The sequence below is a fragment of the Meleagris gallopavo genome, chromosome 2, assembly GCF_000146605.3.
Source record: "Meleagris gallopavo isolate NT-WF06-2002-E0010 breed Aviagen turkey brand Nicholas breeding stock chromosome 2, Turkey_5.1, whole genome shotgun sequence".
NCBI lineage: Eukaryota > Metazoa > Chordata > Aves > Galliformes > Phasianidae > Meleagris > Meleagris gallopavo.
In genome coordinates, this window is record NC_015012.2 from 57529290 (window position 1) to 57537272 (window position 7983).

Consider the following 7983-nt stretch of genomic DNA (forward strand, 5'->3'; position numbering starts at 1 on the left):
AGCCACGTTCTTTTTTTTGTTGTTGTTCTACTGCAACAGTTATTGTTAGAATCATTGCAAACTTGATTCCTATCATGTTCAAATTATAATTTCCTATCAGATTTAGTACTTTGAAAACCTGTACTTCTTAAACCATCTTCATACTCTCCAGTCTAAAGAAGAAACCAATGTGGCCATTGGCATCCATCATCATGAAGGAATCATTAAGTGTCACTTAAATAATTTTTCTGTCTGCAGAAAAAGGATCAAAATGACACCAGGGGTGTAAAGCACGAGAGGTAAATACAGGGAAAATCTGTAGAAAATCCAGCCAAGAAAACAATGCAGGCAAGTATGTTTTACTGGCTAAAAGCCAACAATCCATAACACCTCTTAGCCACTGTGCTTCCCACTGGGTGGTGGGAACTCGAATAATTATCAGATGGAGTAACTTGAGTCATTTTAAGACAAGGGATGTTATAGCAAGAAGTTGTTGACTTTGTACAAACAAACAAAACAAAAACAACAAACCCTGTAAATAGTTGGAGTTCAAAATATTTCTTGCCACAGAGTAGTGGCAAGACATGAGAGGATATAAATGCATGCTAATTAAAAACATATAATAGAATACAGGTAAAAACAAGTGACAAGAATGACATTTGGAGGCAAGCTCAACTCGAAGATGTCCAGCAAAATGGAAGTTGTTGTGGGTATTCAATAAATTTAGCAGTGTTAAGAACAGAGGTACTCATACTTCATATTCTCATAAAATAAGCTTAAAATTGAGACAAATACAATTTATGGAACTAAAAATTCTGCTTGTTTCTTCCTTCTAGCCATTCTAGGCAGGAGAATGGTCATTTTAATTAATTAATTTATTGGTTCTGTTCTGTTTAATAATGTTTTCAAAGTAAAAATATTATCAGGTGCTGGAGCAGGTTGTTTCCTTGATTCCAGATCAGGTGATCAGAAGAATTTACTGACAGCATGGACATTACTGTAATTCTTGCATCAAAACCAAGGAGTTACCCACTGTTGAAATGCGTGTGCATGTACATACACAAGATACTGAGACCCAGACCTGCTTGCCCTTGCTCACACGTACATTTTTCTTCATTCCTTTTCTGTGCCTCAGGCAGAAATTAGAGGACAGTCCCTCCTCCTTTTCACAGGTGCAAAGCAATCCCTATGGCCAATTCTATAGCAGTACCTAATTCTTTAATTTTGTCCAGAAAAAAGAAATTTCTGAAGATGACTTATGCAAGATTGAATGTCAGAATCTACCCGTAAATATTAAAGTAGTTAGAGACATATCCTGAACGTTATCTGTAGGTGGTTGGCATTGTAATTGCACAGAGCAGTTCGGGGAAGGACTGACACCCTGCCATTTTAAAGAATGCAGTATTTCATTACTTCAGTAACTCTTCTATAATACTTTTGTTCGGACACAAAAGGGAACAAAGTTGTATGTACAAGCAGTGTTCAGTGGGAAGAAGGAGAGACACCTGAATGTGAATTCTAAACCAAAACTAACACAGTAAGAGTAGCAATGTACCTCTTCTGTTCTCTTTGGCTTTCTGTTATATAAAACACATTTAACAGTTGTTAAGGAGTAATGAAAGTTCAACAGTTGTTGTGAATAGGAAATATACTTTCTAAAGAGCAAAAAATGTGCATTATTTTGTACTTCACGTTCCTTGCAGTTTCCTCAGTGAGGAACAGTGAAGCCATTGACTCCTGCATGCAGACATCCACTGTGTTCCCGGTTGTTCAGATGTGCAAATACATGTACAGAAAACATTTAAAGTTGTGGTAACGTCCTCATAAACAGGAGATAAATGTATTTGGGAGACATTTATGGTTTGTCATAGATGATGGAATCTCTGCCACGTAAGCAAGATGTGGGATCTTCTCCCGTGTCTTACTGGTATGGAATTATAGTGAAGCATAGGTACTGGAGAAGAGCTGGTCTCCCATAAATCTTTCCTAAAGGAAATTTTAATTTTGTTTAAAAACTTTTGTTTTTTTCTGCTTTTCAGCAGGGAAGTATATGGTGCCATATTAGGTGGCCAACACTTGCAACAGTTTAATCTCTTAGAAAAGTACTACATTTTGCTACTACAACAGTAAATGCAGTTAGATCTAGGCATAATGACAACAGATTCCATAGCCAGAGAAAAGCACATTATTTCTATGAATTAGAGACCCAGAACTGATTTGTACTTACATATATGAGAGAGAAAGATTTAGATCTCCAGTAATCTTTAAAGACTGCCATCTGCCTCTAGGCAAATGTCAGAAGTAAACTTAATTTGGATAAAAACCTGCTGTGGGTAGTTAATTCAGTTAAGAGATCAATTTCTAATAAAATTTAAGGATTGGGCTGTGTGATAACCTTTTGAATTACGTGCAGAAGAAAATTTGTCCTTAGCTTTTGTTCTCCACAGCAGCAGTGTACTGTCTGCTGTGTGACATGCCCAGTGTTGTCAGTAACAACTGGGAGAAACAAAATTGGAAGAATACAGAGATGACCACTGCCATAACTAGTTATTGAATGGCACTCATCAAAATGTAGATAATAAGTACACTAGAACATATCTTTGTTAAAAGTGATATAGGGTAAGGAGTTACTTATGAGCAATCATTGGAAAAACATTGGAAAGCATGTATGAGCACTTTCTACATCTGGGATCTGGGAAGACTTTCAGTGTTATGGGATGAAATGAGGGCAGAACAGATATGTTTGTGTAAATGTCAGTTTGAAGTGTCTTTCAGAACTTCAAGAGCAGTTCGCAGGTAGAGAACTCCCTTGTATATGCTGAATCCCTTCTGCAATCTGCGCTGTTGGTAATTTCCATTGTACTTTTTCACTTGGCAAGGTACAAGGTCAATTTCAGTTTACTAAAGGGGAAATAAATCCTGATGACCTGTATAGAATAGATTTCAGTGCTGCATGGGGTATTATGTTTTTTTCAAGATGCCTTTACAGCCAATGCAGAGACACCATATTAATGTTTTTGGCTTCATGTTGCTGTCCATCTAAGGCTTTACCTCAGGTTTGTAAATCCTGCACGACATTTTTACTAAAGGAAACTTCTATTAGTGCTTATGTGCTACGATTAGGATGACTAAAATTATGTAATCCCTTATTTTGGACTATTGGCATCATGCTGCCATCTGACAACAGCCGTTTTTTCTTTATATTAATTTAAAAATTCTGGTAGAATACTGCTGTGCTACTGCAAGATCAGTGCTTCCAATAGTATTTCATACTTCCATAAATGTGCATGTTTATTGCAATAAAACCTTTTTTAATATATAACCATATTATGTATAGCATAGTTTATTTTCAGCAAAGTAAGTACCCAAAGTACCAACCAATGTTTTTCACCAATTTAAATATATATATAGTTAGGAGTAAATGAGATGGCAGAATTCAAAACTTGTCATGAGTGGGGAAAAAAATCCCCACACAAAACAACAGAAATTTGGCACATATTGGGAGGGGGGGGAACACTGCATGTCATGACATTGTAATTCGCACTGTTGGTGGTAGGCCGTGCTAGAAGCTAGCAGGGTTCTGAAGCTTCTGAAGGTAGAAGATCCTGTGGTGTGACTGGACAGCGGTTGCCAACATCTCTGCATTTCCTGCCAGGTGCCAATTTCCTGCCACTGGGCTGTGTTTGCCTCTGGTACTCCCTGAGGTTTACATTGCTGGGATACTTAGGTGAAGGCTGAAGTTAAACTGATCTGTGTTAGTGAGGACACTGAATCTTGGGATAGATTACCAGTGATTTTACTGGTGTCTACTGTAACACTTATATCTTAAATACATCCGGTATTGGTGATTTAAAAAAAAAAAAAATTAGCTAGATGACAAATTATTTATTGAAAACAAAAGATGGAATATTTGTAATGTTAAAATGTAGTGTATAAATTAACTCTCAGTAGTAGCATTTTTTAAAAAAAATCTCTTTTTGAGTCAGTGGTGCACAGAAGAGTGATTGGTGTTAGTTGTAAGAGAATATTGCCTGAAGATCCTATCCCTCTTTATGGATGCTTTTTGAGTTTAGCTTGGGAACACAATAAAGTGTAGGCATGGATAGAGGTGAGAAAATAAAAGCCATATTTCAGATCAGGCAGATAATATTGTATCTCTCAAGAACAGAATCTCAAAACTGAAAGAAACTCTAAAATACTTAATTATAGTTTCAGGTGAAGTCCTTAAAAGTCTAAGTAGGGATGGACATATTGACAGGGAGCGATGAAGGTGACGAAGGGCACCGTTTAGTGTTCACAGTTACCCAGCACTCTGTATTAGTGCTAAGGACATTATTCCCACTAAGACTAAGGATTATGTCAGTGTCAATTTGAGAACTATTCTGCTTTGATTAAGATAATTAATTTGAAAAATCGTATTATTGACAGCAGAAATGACCAAAGTCATTTCTGAATATCCAGTGGCAGGACTCCCAGCTTGAAGGAAATGGGAACATGGCCAAGCACTCACCAGATCACCTGCCCAGTAACTGCTCTGAGAAGTGAAAAAACACAAGGTATTTCTAACACCAGGACTGAAAATACGAATGGTCTTACTCTGCTGTCTGCTCTTTCACAGCATATACATGCTAGAAAAGCAGAATTCTTCATGTTTGAACACAGTGATCTCCATGGCTGGAACAAGACATGGATCAAATAGGCAGAGGCTGGACTTCTCATTCATTACTAGTATTGTGCTCCTGAGACTATGCAAACACAAGTTGATAATTTAGTGGATCTTTGGACACGCTCTGGTAATAGTCATGCTAAGGTTGTTAGCCCAGCAAATCACTGGGTTCTGCTTGCTCCTTCTTATTAGCTGCCTCCAGTAATGAGACTGTGTGTGCAAATATGAATGACTGGAGCAAAATTCAAATATTACAAGCTCTAATATATAGAATTAAATATTACAGGCACTTTTATGACACTGAACAGTGTATAAATACTGGTCAAATTTTTAGAGATAAAATGGAAGAAAACAAGATATGCAATACTCTGCTTAGAATAAAGTCCTGTTGTATGAAATGTATTTAATACTATCTTTAAACAGGTGAGTTCTTGTAAGTATTCTCAAGAGAGTTTCCTTCATTTGTTCTATCTGCTCTAGTTTAGTCTGAAGGATATACAGTTTATTTGAAGTACAGCTGGAAGCCGAGTATGTACTGTCTCTAACATAACCCCAGAGCCAAACAGTCAATGGGACAGTTGGTGTGCATCACCACAAGAAGCTCTGGGGATGTGTTCAAACTTGATTTTCATGAAAGATGTGGGGATTGATATATACTGACATTACACATTGATAATAGATTTTTTTTTTTTCCTAGAAAGTCTTCAATAGAGAGGAATTCTTAATATTTCTACATTTTACTCTTTCAAAAGTTATTTGGCAGTTGTAATTGTTTAACTCAAAATATCACTCTCAAATTTGGAGTGATGCAAAGGACATCCTTTCTTGCTTTTTTTTGTCCATTGACATTTTTTATATTTACATTTCCAAACAGGGCTTAAATACAACAGTTTCACCTGACTCAAACGCTGCATTAAAATTTAAATACAGGTTTACTTTGCTAATACATAATTCACTGAATAAAGATAGCACTGAACATCCCCTGTGAGCTAAAAACTTGGCTTGCAATTGAGAAAAGGGTCTGTGTTCTGCAGATAAGTGTACCATCAATGTTATTCTGTGTTTAAAATGCTTCAGCTACAACGGCTGGAATTGAAGAATTGCTTCATCTCGGGAGCAGGCCAAACTGCACATGTCAGGATTCAGACTGGGAGCTGAATTCCTGGAGTTTTTTGTGACCAAAGCAGATTAAATGTGATCTAAATTTCCTTGAACGGAAATGCTTTAAAATCTGATGAGAAAATTCTATCCTTGATAAGTTTAAGTAATTCACTCATTGTTAAAAAGAATGTGTTCCTTAAAACAAACAAACAACAACAACAAATCAAATATTAAATCAAGTTCAATTTTAAATAATGCAATATCATAAAGATTTTTTTTTTTCTACTACTATGATATATACTGCATCATAACTTGTACTTTTTGTTGCTCATACACATTTACACTACTTTCATTGCTGCAAGGAACTAGAATCATTTTTATTTATAGACTATGTGAACGCTATACTGTCCAGTAGCTGTACTGGATTGGGCTAAAAATCCATCAGCATGGTGTCCTATTAGTACTTACTACTTCCTATACAGAGTTGTAAAGCAGTGTTAGCACACAGTGCTTTTGCCAGCTTGCAGCCATATGCTGCCAGGCAGATCCTGAGCCAGATTTCTTCCTAGAGGTTTGGTAATATTTCATAGATCGATTTTTCCACTACCATCTCTGGTCTCACTTCAGACCCCTGCAAGCTTTTAGCCTACACAGCATCCTGTGACAAGCCTAATGACACTTCTTGGGAAATGCCACCACCTTCTGTCTGTTTGGGATCTGTTTTTTCATCTTGGTTATAATTAATACCCCTTAGTTCTTGCACTTTGAAACACAGTGAATAGTCCACTGGGATAATAATTTTTTCCCCTTCAAGTTTTGTATCTTACTTGCTTAAGGTCTCGGCTTCATCTGCTGACTGCCTTTCCCGTCTTTTATTTTTATTTGGTGCTGTAATTACAGTAGCCAATAGAAAAACTGCTAGGATTACCTGTACGAGCCCTGAGTAAGAAAAGATATTCAATATAATTTAAATATTAATATTGCTTATCATAAACACAGCTTCCATTATGTTGTTTTTTTTTTTTTTAGTCGCTGGGAGCAATCATCCTGTTAGCAGCAGCTGTGGTCTGAATGTGTGATTTAGACTAATACTTATTTTATTATTAGCATGCATAGTTTACTTGTAAGAGACTGTTATGATGGAAGAGTTTGGCATGTATTTGTGGCTTAAAAGACTTTCTGACGTGCATAAAGTACAGTACAGAAAATGCCACTGTTAGATTTGTAACTATATTCCTAGTGTTCCTATGTATTATCTGTGTTGCTATCAAAGAATAGTACATAAATGTTTATTTCAACATTACTGCACTTTCCATCCCAAACTGTGAGTAGCACAAAGTGCAAAGCACATACTAAGGCTTTATGTTTTGACATTTGGGTCCTTGCAAGGCAGTTGCAACAAAGTTTCATTTTAAAGCATCAGCCTTGCTTTTCATGAAGGTAATTTTCTGCAGTCAAACCAATGAGAAATTATGTTGGCTTAAATTGTTACAATATTCTGAACAGAGCAGCTCAATGCAGTGAACTCCAGTGACTCCAAAGCAGTTTGAAGCCTGGAGAGGCTGGCATTCCCAGTTCAGGATACAGTAACCCCTAAGTTACTCCCATTTCACAGCTTGTTGGCGACTAACAAATTATGTCATTTGATAAACCAGAGTTCTATTTTCACTCCTGTAACAAGTACTTCAGGCAGCACTTAGCACTTTTAAGATTGTTACGGCTATATTCTCTAATAGCTTACAGCACACATTATACATTGTGCGGATTCTTTGTGAGAGCTTCTCCCTGGATTACTGTAATGAAATGCACTTTGCATAGATAATATTGCAGAACCCGATGTTTCCACAAATAGATTGCTCTCAAACTGGGGCTATGAAAAGGAAATAATCTTCAGCTTGAAATCTGTTCACAAGCAACAATAATCTTGTGTAGCAATTTTGTATTTTTAGTGATGCCCCAAAGCGATTGGAGAGAAGAAAAGAAACATCAAAAGAATGATTTTGGTAGATGTGCAGCTTTTTCCCCTTAACTTTTTATTCATAGTGACACACATTTGAAGATCTGATCAGGAGTCCAGAAGAAGTGCAGAGACATGTAGCCTCTGGGCTGACCCTTTGGTAAAACTGAAAATGATGCAAATCTGAAGGTTCAGTGGCTGAAGAGTAATTTTCAGAAATTCTGTGGATGATTTCTGGGCTTCTGTGCTCTTGAAAACCAGCCTATATCAGTGAGAAATG